The sequence below is a fragment of the Trachemys scripta genome, chromosome 1, assembly GCF_013100865.1.
Source record: "Trachemys scripta elegans isolate TJP31775 chromosome 1, CAS_Tse_1.0, whole genome shotgun sequence".
In the NCBI taxonomy this organism is placed as follows: Eukaryota; Metazoa; Chordata; order Testudines; family Emydidae; genus Trachemys; species Trachemys scripta.
In genome coordinates, this window is record NC_048298.1 from 127807006 (window position 1) to 127822638 (window position 15633).

Genomic DNA, 15633 nt, shown 5'->3' on the forward strand with positions numbered 1-15633 from the left:
TTTTCTTTCTTAAATTCGCTATCTCCTGAACACTTCATTTGCATCTGCCCAAGGCAGGGAGGGATAGCTGTATATTGTTCCTTGACAATGTACCAGCTCAGAGCCAATTGCAGTGTCAGCTCCAGAATCTCTCCTCCTCTTTTATTTGCAGAGGAGAACTCTGAAGTTATTCATACCAATCTCTGAGTTTCATGATCAATTCCTAAATAAAAGCTCGTGTGTTATGGGGTTGTCATGTTCACTTCTGTTATTCCAGCAGAATCTAATATCACCCCAGCACTGCATCACACTAATTTTCTTTCTTCTGAATAGGAGTTTTAATTCCAGAGTTGTCCCAGTCTCCTACATGGAACTAATGACAAAGCCATGTGTCTTGTACCTCTAGTGCTCCAGAGCAAGGAAGATCCCAAGAGTTCCTTAGGGAGGAATAAGTCATTTCATGACAGAGATCAACAACAAATGAAGTAAAAAGTTGGAATCATAACAAAGCTGTCAGTGTCATGAGTGCTCTCAGGTCTGGCTCACCTCATCTGTTCATTTCGCTGTACAATGGCAAAGCCTGTATAATGCTATCCCTTAGAGCAGAGCTGCCCAGAGGGGGTGGAGATGGGCAAGTGGGGCAATTTGCCCCAGACCCCAGGCCCCGCAGGGGCCCCCACAAGAATATAGTATTCTATAGTATTGCAACTTTTTTTATGGAAGGGGCCCCCTAAATTGCTTTGCCACAGGCCCCCTGAATCCTCTGGGCGGCCCTGCCTTAAAGTTGTGCATGTGCTGTAACACTGAGCATTCTTTTCTGCCATGGGATTCTTCCACCTAAGCAAAAGATTACAGTCTGCCTGAAATAAATGAAAATAGAGGCCACCTTTCATTAATATGCTGAACGTCAGACTCAAAATATTATTTCTGTTGAGTAAAGTTTTCTCTTATATTTATGTTGTCATTTAGAAGGATGTTCAAGTACCTGATAAGGTAGAAAGGAACGATCCATTTTACAGCAGAGGTGCTCCAGTGAATCTCTCTGGTACTCCGCTAGATCAGTGGACCAGCACAGGATGTACAGATGGCCTCTAGGCTCAGAAAATAGTAGGAAGTGGTTGAGTGAGATTTTTAATATAAGTACATTGTGTGTGAGCACATTCTCCCACTCTTCCTGGTCCCCTAGCAAGAGTTTGATGGGGAAGCTGAAGGCAAATTGCCCTCCCGGCTTTCTTGATAAAATAAAAACAAAATTAAACACCTTCAAAAATGATAAAGACCCAATAGTTCTCTCCATCCTTTCATCACAGTGTCCTCTTCTCTCGCCCTCTCTCTTTGCTTAATATCTCCCTTCGCATCAGCCCCATCATGTTCTTCCTGTTCTCATTGCCTTCTTCTCATGTTTTCCTCCTCTCTGAGAGAGTAATTGGGGATCTTTAGCCCTGGGTTTAAGGTTCGATGAACAGATTTATTAGGGAGAAATACTTCACAGGTACCATTCCAAGGCTTCCTTTCAATGCAGGAGAGGGAATGAATAATGACAGAATTCCCTTTTTATTCCAGCAGGTGATGACATCAAGAGTGAAGATGAGGCAACTTCTCAGCCACAGAAAGATCTGGAGAAGGTCAAAACACATAGGATATTATCAGGCTTCGAAGCGCAGAGTCCGGACGGAGGTGTCACCGAAATATCGGGTTCACCTACCTGAGAACCTAACAGTCAGACAGGGATAAGGAAGAGTTGCTTTATTTTGCAGAAGAAAGGAGAGCTTTGCACCTTGGTACAAAAACTTTGTTTTACACACATTTTACAGATTTTTTATATATATTTAGACAAAGGCCCTTGCCATGTTAACACTTGATTGGTGGTTGCCAGACCCGTGCTTTTGCTATTTGGTTAGTGAAAATCGGCTTGGGGCTAGTTTTTTTTTTTGCCTTAAGGCAGAGGAGAGAAGACAGTTTAAAAGTTTAGGCTACTGTGTAGTGAGGTATTTGCTTTTTTGTAATGGCTACTGGTTGACAAAGGCTGATAGCTGTTAAGCAGGGTTACTAGTAACTTTTACAGTCCCCCCTTCGGGCCTGACAAGCTTAAAAATTGTCAGGCCCGTTATGCAATTTGCGATTAAGCTGGAGGGATAGATACTGGGTATTTTTTGTGGACAGCAGAGCTTTTGGTTATAGCATTACATAGGCATTTGGCACATTGTATTATTATTTAAATAATACATAGAAAGAAAAGAAAGAAAAGAATTTATTTAACAATTGTTTGAAAGAGCTTCGTAAACTATGACCCAAGGTCTGGAAGGAGGTTTTTAAAACTAAAGGTGTGATTAAGAGATACAGCATGGAAAACAACAGCAGCATTTTTAATGGCTTGTAAATCCTGCTTCATTAAGCCAGAATGATTAACATAGAAACAACATTTTTTTTTATGCGAGCACAAGCCCCCCCAATTTAGCATTTATGGCATTTGACATACGCCTATTTTGCAAAGCTATTTTTGCCATTTTATTAATTTTTTGTTTTAACTTTTGGAAAGCGTTAGCTGTTTTTTTTTAGTTTTGCAGAAATATTTATCATTGCTTTTTTTAGCTTGGCTACCCCCAACCTAGGAATGAGCGCACGAACAAAGGAGTGAAACCTCATTTGTTTGACTATTAAGGGATTGTTGGTGCGTTTTGCTTGAGTTTTTATGGGGGGGTGAAAAACTTATGGGAATAGCTGCCCAGGTTGAGGATTTGGCTGGAATTTAATGTGTTGTTTACTTGGACATGTGGTAACACCCGGGCCACATACCACACCGACTTTGCCAACCTGGAGGGAGAGCTTTGTAGACACTGTGGCTACAGATAAAATACAAGCCAGGGGGTTTTAAATAGAGGGTAAAGGTATTACCCGTGACTTGATGGCGCCAGGCCACCCATTTATTCCAGCGCCAGGAGTTTCCCACTAGGCGGTTCTGGCACCTTTAGTGGGAAACATTTAAGTTTTTTAGGGCATGGGTATTATTTAAAATGGCCCCATAATACGTAACCCCAAATATGTTAGCTGTGAAACTTGCAAGTGATTTCATCGGCTCCAGGTATTCAGACATCCTTTTAGGGATGTGTGGGGCAACAGAATGCCAGAGTAAATATTTATATAATACATATGTGTTTTATTTATGGGGCCTAACGGGAGGAATGAGGGAAACCACTGCCCTTGATAACAAATGCCTGTTGGTTTTACAGTAAAGGCCATGTGCAGGAGACAAGGCGGGTTTTGGGCATTTTTAGGGGTGTTTAAAGGGTAAAGGGTTTTATTTTTGATCTTAGACCGCGGGGTTTGGTCACAGGCTTTAAGGGGAAGGTAGCCTACTTCCCTTCCTCTTTTTTTAGCATTTTTTAAACAAAGGGGCAGGTTAAACCCGATTTTAAGAACTTTAAAAAGAGGGACCCCCTTAGCTGCTTAGTAATAATGCCAAACTTTAGACCTTTTTTTATATTTGTTATATTGATATTCCCCAACCCATGCGTATTCAGTTTTTCGTACTACCTGTAAGGAAAATACTTTAGAGAGATTTGCAGGTACAGCCCACAACCTTTTTTTTTTTTTAGAGCAGGTTTTGTGACACAGCTAACAATTAGCCAAGTGTTTTAACGTGGCCATTTGCTGAAGAGGTTTAGCGGCTGGGTGTGGGTTAGCTTGTACAAGGGGCAGACCCAAAAGTAATAGCCACTGCAGCACCATTTGAGAACCCATAGTTATAAAGTTTTAGGACTTTGTTTGCCGGAACAGAAGCTTTAGTTTCTTGAGAGGTTTAGCTTTTTAGATATTGTTTGCTTCTGGCTTTTTCGGGTTGCGGTGGAAAGAGCTGGCGGTGCTTTTTTGAGGTTTGAAGTTGTTTGCTTTTGGCCCCGTTTTAGGGGCTAGCTTGACTTGGGTGTGGTGTATTCAAGTGTTTTGCTTTTTTACTTGAATGGCAGTGTCAGAGGTAAGAAGGACCTGGAAAGAGTCCGCCCACCGGGGTTGGAGAGGCTTGTGTTTTTACTTTTTTATATAGACCCAGTTTTTTGGAGCAATCCGGTGGGCAGGGACATTAGCGGGTAGGGACTGAAATTGAGCCGTGTATCTGTGGAGAGATTTGAGAGTGGTTTGGAGGGAAACAACATATCTGGTTAGCTTCTTGTTACCCCAAGTGGCTAAATTAGTTATAGATTCTGGATTAGCAAATCCGGTGTATGGCCTGCCAAATAAAAGTTTAAAGGGTGAGAGACGGAGCCGGCCTCTAGGGGCAGTTTGAACTGCCAAAAGGGCCAAAGGCAGAGCCTGAAGCCATTTTAACCCGGTTTGAGCACACAGCTTAGAGAGTTTAAGTTTTAAAGTTTGGTTTATTTTTTTACTTGTTTTGAAGATGGTGGTTTTTAAGGGGTGTGTAGAAGCCAGCCAACACTTAGGGCTTTTGCAATGTTTTGAATAACCTAGGCAGTGAAATGAGTTTTTTGATTAGAGTCAATAGACCTAGGGGGGGGCCAAACCTAGGAATGACATGGTTTAATAAGGTTTTTTTTTACTTTTAAGGCGGTTGCTCGTTTAGTTGGGAATGCTTTAGTTCAACCAGCTAGTTGGCACATGATTACAAGGAGGTACTTGTAGCCCTGGCACTTAGGCATTTTTGAGTAGTCGATTTGAAGTTGCTTGAAGGGTGTGTATGCCCATAACCTGGCTCTGGGGGGGCCTTTAGGTTCCCCTCTTGGATTGAATTTTGCACAGATGTCACAAGTAGCAAGGACTTGTTTGGCTTCCTGAAACACCCCAGGGGCATACCAAAATCTAGTCACAGTAGCTGCCATGACCTCTGTGCCACCATGCGTTTTTTGGTGTAGTTTAAATAGGGCAGGCCGCAAAGCAGCTCGAGGCAAGGCTCTTCTTCCATCTGGCAGTTGCCACTCCCCCCCTGGCGTCTTGGTGGCCCCTGTGCTTTCCCAACGCTCGACCTCTAATGGCTCAGGGGTAAAAGGGGCTGGGACTGGAGTTGGTGGGGTGGAGGATGTGAGAACTATTTGGTTGGTAACATAAGGCTGTAGGGAGGCTGCTTTTGAAGCTGAATTAGCCAGCCAGTTCCCACAGACGGTGGGATTGTTTTTCTTTTGATGGGCCTGAACATGGACGATGGCAACCTTAGATGGCAGATGTATGGCTTTCAATAATTTTAGAATTAGGGGCCCATATGCCACCTTAGTGCCACTGGAGGTAATAAAGCCGCACTTTGCCCACAGTTGGCCTGTGGCATGGCAAACACCAAAGGCATATTTCGAGTTAGTATATATGTTTACCGACTGACCTGCTGCCAACTTACATGCTTGGGTGAGGGCTATTAATTTTGCCGCCTGGGCTGAGGTGGAAGGTCCCAGGGGAGCAGACTATAATACATTAAACTGAGTAGTTACTGCAAACCCAGATACCCGTTGGCTCTTTACGACCCATGCAGAACCATCAGTGTACAGCTTCAGTTCAGCATTTGGAATGGGCACATCTGAAAGGTTTACTTGAGGGGTTTTTTTATGTTGCGCTACCTGAAGACAATCATGTGAGGGCTTGTAATTGTTGTTCGGGAACGGTAAGAGGGTTGTAGGGTTTAAGGTATGGCATTGTTTAATTTTTAAGTTGGTCCTGGATAATAAAGACACTTTCAAATGTGTTAATTTTTGAGAGGTTAAATGTTGCATGCCCTTTTGGACTAACAGTTGTTGGGCTGCATGAGCCCAAGGTAATTTTTTTTGCTTGGGGTACCAAGAGACCAGCAGCAACCACTGCTCAGAGATAGCCAGGAAAGCCCTGTGCCACAGCATTTAATTTTGGGGAATAATAGGCTACAGGTTGTTTTTTGGGTTTAAAAGCCTGAGTAAGGACACCAGAGGCCACCCCAAGTTGCTTATGTACATAGAGAGCAAAGGGTTTGCGATAATCTGGGAAGGGCGGGGGCTGAGGCCAAAGCTGTTTTAATTTCCTGGAAGGCTTTGACGGCCCCAGAGTTTCAGTGGAGGGGTTTCTTAGCATTATGAGTGATTTGTTTAAAGAGGGGTTTTGCTATTTCCCCGAAGCCTGGAATCCAGGAACGGCAGAATTCTGCAAGGCCTAGAAATTTTCGCATTTTACGTTTTGTTTTTGGTCTGGGAATATTAAGAATTGACTGAATACGGGTACTGGATAATGCTTGATACTCCGGGGTGAGCACATGACCAAGATAGGTTACCTTGTTTTTGACAAACTGCAGCTTAGAAGGAGATACTTTATGTTTTTTGTTTGCCAAGCAATTTAGCAAGTAAATAGTGTTCGTTTCACATGTTGCCTGATTTGGAGAACAAACCAGGACGTTATTTTCAGTTTTTGGGTCCGTTCATGTAAATGCAAAAATATTCCAGCTGTCCTTATTTAGAGGAATACTAAAAAAAGCATTATATAAGTTTATTACCGAATAACAAGCAGTACCTGCTGGAATGGCAGTCAGGATTGTGTGGGGGTTAGGCACCACATTGTGTTTAGCTTGAACAACCTTATTTACTGCACGTAAGTCCTGGACAAATTGATATACCGTTTTTTTGTTTTTGTTTTTGTTTTTTAGTCCATGTCAGGTTTTTTGACAGGCAGAATGGGAGTATTGAAAGGAGACTTGGTGCGAACCAGCACTTCTAACTGCAGGAATGTGGTGATAAGACTCCGGAGGCCAAACAGAGCTTCTCGGGGGATGGGATACTGACGAATTCGAGGAATGTCAATGCCTGGCTTTAAGGTTATATGCACTGGCTCTGTTTGAAGAGTACCCAAGTTTGCCTTTGAAGTGCCCCACAGGGAGATGTTTACCTCCTGTTTGAGTTGCTTGGGTAGGATCGGGTCCGCAGGCAGGATTGAGTCCTTTGAAACTTGGGCCAGAACAGCACACAGCTGGGGAAGTTGGCTTTGAGGCAACCGAAGAATGATTTTGTCATTGGAAAAGAAAATCTGAGCACGTAGTTTACACAACAGGTCTTTGCCTAAGAGGTTAACTGGGGAATCCGGGGCTAGCAGAAAGGCCTGGGAGGCGGAGACACCAGAGATTTTTACAGCAGCCTCCTGTAATACGGAATAGTTAAATGGCTTTCCGCCTATACCCATTACCGGAATGCTTTTATTTGTGAGGCTTTTTTTGTTTGGCTTGGCAGTAACAGTGGAAAGGGCAGCCCCTGAATTCAAAAGACAAGAATAGGCAGTTCCTTCCAATGTTAGGCGAACCTGGGGGTCTGTGGAGGAACAAACATAAGTGGTAAAATCATTTGAATAGGTGACAAGAGGACCCCCTGGTTGCCGTCATTTCTTATTATTAACAGCGCTTGTTTTTGCCACAGCCATTTGTTGTTGAGGTCGGTCTGGGCGACGGGGTTGTTGTCCAGTAGGTTCTCATAGTGGTTTGGACACTCTCTCTTCCAGTGGCCAAGCTGCTTACAGTAGTTACATATGTTATTGGTGCGTCTTGGGGTTCCCCCATAATTTGATTTTGGTTGCCACTTGGAGGGTCCCTGCCACCCTTCCTGTTTTTTATTTCCAGTGTTTACAAGGGCTGCTAGCATCCTTACCTGTTCGTTTTTTTGAACTTTTTTTTTTTTGTATGATATACCCGGGTGGCCACGCTTACCAGTTTCTTCAGGGATTTTTTTTTTAGCGCCCTTGAGCTGCTGCAACCGCTTTTTTGCTGTCCGGGGCTGACTGGGAAATAAAAATAAGCCTGACCGTGGACTGTGTGTCCGTGGCCTTGTGATTTATATTAGTATGGATACAAAATGCTTTACAAAGTTTTTTATAAAAGTCAGAAGGGTGTTTGGGTTTTTTTTGCACAGTATTATGAACCTTTGTCCAATTTAAAGTGGGTTTTTTTGCTTGTTTTATGCCTGTCAAAATATAGTTTAGGAATTTTTTTAGATTTCCTTGTTGGGTTAAATCATTTGGGGTTTAATGGGGCGGATTGACGAACCTTATAAAATTGCGACCGTTATTGGCGCCTCTGCAGCCTCCCGGCCCCCCCTTAGTACCCGCTTTTTCTTTTCTGTGCACAATAGGCAATCTAAAAGTTGGCCCACATCTTGCCAATCAGGATTATGAGACTGGAAAATGGCGCGGAATCGCCTGTGAACGACGTCCGGGTCGTCCCTAAGGCGAGGCGTACTGGTTTGCCAGTTTATAAGGTCTGCAGTGGTAAAGGGGACATGAACATAATGGTCTACAACATTCCCATCCCATAGGGACTGGGATGGTCCAGAGGGGTGCTTGGATATTAGCTACCTCTTTCCCATAGAGTACCCTCTTCCTTGTATGGGACGGACTAAGGATGGGAACAGACAGGGAAGTAGTGTACCCACTGCTGGTGGCTCCACTAGTTGATTTGCTGACCTGCATTGTGGCGTCCTTAATCTTTGTTGGCGGGATCTGTCTTGGTAGAACTGCTGCACCGGGCTCCATTGAGGAGGGTACCGGGTTTGCCACAATTGGTAATGCTGCCACCGGGGGTGGCCGTGGTCTAGGGCAATACATGAGGGGGATATTCTTCCAACCGTCAGCTTCGTGAGGGGCAGAAGCTTTCGGGAATAGAGGGGCCTGAATTTGTACCTTCTTCAAGCGATGATGAGCCTCATCGTTTCACAAAAACCAATAGTCCATTTGCCCCAGCGCTTGGTTTTTCAATGTCAGGCGCAAGGGAGTTAAATGGGTAGAAATATCAAAGGAGCCATACTCGGGCCATGCAGTCCCAAGGGCTGGCCAATCGTGGGTGCAAAGTTGTAAAAAACGTTTCCTTGACATCCCTTTTTGAACACCGGGTAAGGGCCATTTCCTCAACATATAATTTAAAGGACTATTCTTAGAGGGTTTTACCACAGACCCACCCATCTGCCTGCTGACACTCTAACAGAGAATTACACAGAGAACAGTGGGAATTATGGCCTAATAGGATTCTATTACAGGATTTTTTATTAATACTGACCGCTACAGGGGACGGGACAGAAGGATCCCAATTCGACCTCAGAGCTTCATCGCATGTGATGGCTTCCACTCTGAGAAATTACGAATGAGAGGCTCAGTTCCGTCCACACACCTAACACCCAGATGTATAAGACAGAAATTCATTAACCAGTTAACCAGAACAGAACCAGAGCAGAACCAGATAGTGTCTCCTTATCCTATTAGGATTCACCTTATCGGTACACGAACCACAGGGGCCGCAGTGAAGCAGAGAAAAGAGCCGAAACACCCTGTTGGTGCTGTTCCCAGTTCGCTGCAGCCATCCGGAGTCCAATGTCTGAGCTAGGAGAGTCCCATCTGGGTCGCCAGCAACTGTCACCAAAATATCGGGTCCGCCTAGCTGAAAGCCAATAACAGTCAGACAGGGATAAGGAAAAGGTTGCTTTATTCTGCAGAAGAAAGGAAAGCTTTGCACCTTGGTACAAAAACTCTGTTTTACACACATTTTACAGATTCTTTATACACATTCAGACAAAGGCCCTTGCCATGTTAACACTTGATTGGTGGTTGCCAGACCCGTGCTTCTGCTATCTGGTTAGTGAAAACCGGCTTGGGGCTAGTTCCCTCTGCCTCAAGGCAGAGGAGAGAAGACAGTTCAAAAGTTCAGGGTACTGTGTAGTGAGGTATCTGCTTCCCCCTAGGTTGACATAAAGGCTGCTAGCTGTTAAGGGGGGTCACTAGTAACTTTCACAGAGGTATAGGATATGAGGGTCAGCCCAAGTCAGAAAGGCAACAGAGGAAGAGACAGGACAAATCCACTCGCCAAGTCAGAGAGGACAGAAAACTCACTGATCAACAGAGAACCCACACAGAAAAGAAATTTACAAATGTTCTGAACATGGGAAAAACTTTATCGACAGCTCAAACCTTATTACATGCAGGAGAAAAACCTTAAAATGTGCAGAATGTGGGAAAAGTCACAGATGGAGCACAAACCTTTTTACACGTGAGAGACTCCATATTGGTGAGACGCCCCCTGAGTGCCCAGAATGGGGGCAAAGCTGCAGTGGGAACACAGTACTCATTACACATCAGAGAGTCCACACAGGTGAGAAATATAATAGATGTTTTGAATAAGAGAGGATTTGCTAATAGATCTAACCTTCTTCAACGTCAGGAAACCCAGATGGGAGAGCAGTCCGACATTTGTACTGAATGTAGACAAAACTTCAGTCAGAGCTCAGCCTTTCTCAGACATCAGGAACACCACACAGAAGAGACCCCTTATCTGTGTACTGAACATGAGAAAAACTCCAGCTGCAGCTTAAACTTTATTAAACATCCAGGAATCCCCAAGAGAAAGACCTGATCAGTGTGTCACAGGTGTGCCTAATGCAAAATAGGTTTGCTTTCTGTCTGTAGGTTATTCATAAATCATGCAAAATCTTACAGGTACCGTTAGTGCACACTGGTGTGGTCTCATTCCAAGTATAAAGCATTGCCTGTTCCCATTCTTCTTTCTTATGCCTTAACTAGAGTCCTAAAAGGAAAAAAAACAAGTAAACGATTATAAATTCCTTCTGTATGTAATCCCAATACTAATGATTGACATGCACCTAAAGACTATTATTCATTTTTTAAAAACTGTTAGAATGTTAAGGCATCATCACAAGGAACTTGAAAGTCAGGAAATGGCCAGGTTTAATTCCACCCTTTGTGTGTATGCGTTACAATGTAGTCTTTAATTATGTGATCACTGCCCCCACCCCTCCCCTCTGCAGGGCTCCTTATTCAAGTTCAGGTTGAAAGCCCACTGAACTCAGTGGTAGGCTTTCCTATGACTGCAGTGGGCTACTGCATCAGGATGTCATTGCACAAACTGCACAGTGTGCAGTGAATGAAGAGGCAGCTAAATATTTGTATCCTTAATGTTCAGGGAATGGAGATTCTGCCTCTTTGATCACATACTATCCATCCCGCAGACTGAATGAGGCATGGCACTCCATTGCTTTGTTTACTAGACAGCATTCCCTCATTCATTACACACTGACCATCCTGCCCACTAAGGGGCCAGATGTGCTTTTAGTTACGGTGGTTTACATTAACTCCATTGTGCTCAATGGATTTTTCCAGGTTTACAGCATCATAACTGATCATAGAATTTTGTGCCATATAAGGCATCTGTGTCCTATTCACTTTCCAACTTTATACAGCACATACCATCCAGTCTGTGCATGAAATGAGAGATGCATCATAAGGGAAAAGAGTAAATTAAGTTGTAATTGAACACTGTATTGTAGTGTGTGTGTGACATTACTCAGGGTAAAATTTGGACTGATGAACAGCTGTGTCCCCTCAGTTCTCAAACTAGGGTCCTTTTACACTCTTTTGCTGTGAAAGTTACCCTATCTGATCTGCTCACACACAGCCTCCATCATATAAGTTACTCCCAGTTGTACTGTCTGAGTGCTATATCCAGCCATTCTTGAATTACACTGCAGAGCAACACCAGCAAATTTGCAGTCCCAGACTTTCCCCAGAAATGTACGTCTTGTACTGCCCACCTCTTTCCTGGACAATACACGGTCATATAAAGTCTGTCATTTTATTAATAGAAAATGATAGGCACAAATCTTGTTATCCCAACTGGAGTTTCCCAAACACTTCAATCCAAACAACAACAAAGGAAAGAATAAAAACAAAACAACAAAGGAAGGAGCTACAGAAGTTAAAAGAGAATGCTGGCAGAAGTCCAGCAACAGAGTGGGGGCTATCCAGTTTATTGCACTCAATGCATCATGTATGATTACCTGCCTTATGGTAATGGTGGAATATGTGTGCATTCGGTGCAAGGCGCTCCTGGTCCTCAGAGACCGTATATGAGCTTTGGAGACCAGAGTGGCTGAATTGGAGGTGCTAAGGGAGACAGAGGTACATAGATGAAACTTTCAGGGACACAGTAGAACAGTTCCACTTCTGGTCTGACAGCCTCTCTGCTGCTCAGGAGGATGAAAGTCTGAGGGAAGGAGAACATCGAACTGGAGCAGAGGAAAACAACCCCATAGTTGGGACCCTCCTTCCAGATGATGTCATGGTATCCTCTTGCACTGAGGATACCTCTCTGGGGGAGGGAACTCCAGTTATTAGGAAGAGACAGGTAATAGGTTATGGGGGATTTGATCATGAGAAACATAGATAGTTGGGTATGCGATGACCAAGAGAACTGCTTGGTGACTTGCCTGCCTAGTGCAAAGTTTGTGGATCTCTCGAAATAGCTAGATAGGCTTATGTGTAGTGCTGGGGAGGAGCCAGTGGTCGTGGCACGTGTAGGTACCAATGTCATAGGGAAGGACAGGAGAGAGGTCCTTGAGGCCAAATTTAGGAGATTGAAGTCCAGGACCTACATGGTAGCATTCTCTGAAATGCTTCCAGTTCCACGCACGGGGCCAGTTAGACAGGCAGAACTGCAGGGTCTCAATGCATGGATGAGACAATGGTGTAGGGAGGAGGGGGTTAGATTTATTAGGAACTGGGGAACCTTTTAGGCAAGAGGGAGCCTATACAGGAAGGATGGGCTCCACCTAAACCAAGATGTAACCAGATTGCTGTCACTTAAAATTAAAAAGGTCTTAGAACAGTTTTTAAACTAAGGGCTGAGAGAAAGCTGACCGGTGCGGAGAAGCACATGGTTCGGACACAGACATCCGATAGGGGAGGATCTATTAGAGAATATCCATTATGTCCTAGTAAGGAGAGGGTGGAAGATGATAAAATACAGGTAGGATATGATAAACAGTCAAATGAAAAAGAGTCCCATTCAATTACATCACATAATGGCAGATAGCTAAAAAGTGAAAAAAAATTAAGTGCTTATATACAAATGCTAGAAGTCTAAATAATAAGATGAGTGAACTAGAGTGCCTCATATAAAATGAGGATATTGATATAATAGGCATTACAGAACCTTGGTGGAATAAGAATAATCAATGGGACACAGTAATACCAGGGTACAAAATACATCGGAAGGACAGAACAGGTCGTGCTGGTGGGGGAGTGGCACTAGATGTGAAAGAAAGTATAGCATCAAATGAAGTAAAAATCTTAAATGAACCAAATTGTACAATAGAATCTCTATGGATAGTAATTCCATGCTTGAATAGTAAGAATATAGCAGTAGGGATATATTACTGATCACCTGACCAGGCTGGTGATAGTGACTGTGAAATGCTCAGGGAGATTAGAGAGGCTATAAAAATAAAAAAAAACCTGAATAATAATGGGGGATTTCAACTATCCCCATATTGACTGGATACATGTCATCTCAGGATGGGATGCAGAGATAAAGTTTCTTGACACTTAAATGACTACTTCTTGGAGGAGCTAATCCTGGAGCCAACAAGAGGAGAGGTAACTCTTGATTTAGTCGTAAGTGGAGGACAGGATCTGGTCTAAGAGGTGAATATAGCTGAATCGCTTGGTAATAGTGACCATAGTATAATTAAATTTAACATCCCTGAGGCTGGGAAAACCACAGCAGCCTGCCACGGTAGCATTTAATTTCAGAAAGAGGAACTACACAAAAATGAGGAAATTAGTTAAACAGAAATTAAAAGATATGTAAAAAGGGGTAAACAGTGAGGTAGCAAAATTTGCCAATGATATAAAACTACTTAACATAGTCCAAAGCAGATTGCGAAGAGCTACAAAGGGATCTCACAAAACTGGATGATTGGGCAACAAAATGGCAGATGAAATTCAATGCTGATAAATGCAAAGTCATGCACGTTGGAAAACATAATCCTAACTATACATATAAAATAAAGGAGTCTAAATTAGTTGTTCCCACTCAAGAGAGAGATATTGGAGTCATTGTGGATTGTTCTCTGAAAACATCCACTCAATGTGCAGTGGCAGTCTAAAAAGCTAACAGAATGTTTGGAATCATTAAGACAGGGACAGATAATAAGACAGAAAATATCATATTTCCTCTATATAAATCCATGGTACATCCACATTTTGAATACTGTGTGCAGATGTGGTCTCCCCATCTCAAAAAAGATATATTGGAATTGGAAAAGGTTCAGAAAAGGGCAACAAAAATAATTAGGGGTATGGAACAGCTTCTGTATGAGGAGAGATTCATAAGATTGGGACTTTTCACCTTGGAAAAAAGACAACTAAGGGCGATGTGATAGAGGTCTGTAAAATCATGACTGGTATGGAGAGAGTAAATAAGGAAGTGTTATTTACTACTTCTCATAACACACAAACTAGGGGGTCACCAAATGAAATTAATAGGTAACAGGTTTGAAACAAACAAAAGGAAGTATTTCTTCACACAACCCAGTCAACCTGTGGAACTCTTTGCCAGAGGTTGTTGTGAAGGACAAAACTATAACAGGGGTCAAAAAAAGAACCAGATAAATTCATGAAGGATAGGTCCATCAATGGCTATTAGTCAGGATATGCAGGGATGGTGTCCCTAGCCTCTGTTGGCCACTCTCAGAAGACAGGATACTGGTCTGGATGGACCTTTGATCTGACCCAGCATGGCTGTTCTTATGTTATGTTTAAACACTCTGGTTTAGCTAAAACAAATTTATTAACTACATATGATAGATTTTAAGTGAATACAAGTAATGAGTAAAAAGTCAGAATTGGTTACAAGTAAAAACACAACCAATGCCTAATTTAACAAGCTACGTGAATTCAAAGCCAAGGTCTCTCTCATCACATGTTATAGCAGTCTTACTGGTTGAATTATTTCAGTCAGGATCGCTCCCCCAGTCTAATGCTGCTTCCTTTATTCTTCAAGTGTTGTCAATGCCGTGAGTAAAGAGAAAAGGAGGAATAATTTGGGGGCCCTCCTCTCTCCCCATATAATTCTTTTCCTTCATCAAGAATCATCTCCAGATGAGGTACAGGAGACAGAAAGTCTGTGTGGATGAAAATCCCTGGATGTTTATTTGTCAATATAAACTGCCCATCAACAAGTTTAGGCTCAAAATTAGGCTAAAGTTTCTAACCATCAGAGGAGTGAAGTTCTGGAACAGCCTTCCAAGGGGAGCAGTGGATGTAAAAGAGCTAACTGGCTTCAAGATTGAGCCTGATAAGTTTATGGAGGGGATGGTATGATGATATTGCCTACAATGGCCCATGGTGACTGCCAGTAGCAAAAATCCCCAACTGCTGGAGTCAGGACACTAGATGGTGAGGGCTCTGAGCTACAACACAGAATTCTTTCCCAGGTATCTGCTTGGCAGGTCTTGCTCACATGGTCAGGGTCTAAATTATTGCTATATTTGTGGTCAGGAAGAAATGTTCCCCTGGGTCAGATGGGCAGAGACCCTGAGAGACGCCTTCCTGTGTAGCATGGGGCCTGGGTCACTTGCAGATTTAAATTAGTGTAAATGGTGAATTCTCTGTAACTTGAAGTCTTTAAACCATGATGTGACACTCTGGCACCCCACATTCACAATAGTAATATGATTATGTGGCATCTTGTACAAAGTATGCCTTGTAAGTATCATTCTAAAAGTCTTGATCTGTTGAACATTAATATCCTGTTGGATTGTATGTGTTATCATTGTATGTGAAGTTAGACAATTTTGCTATGTATGTGTTACTGACAGATGTTGTGAAGCTGAAAACACCCACAGCTAGCCTTTCAGGTACAATGATGAA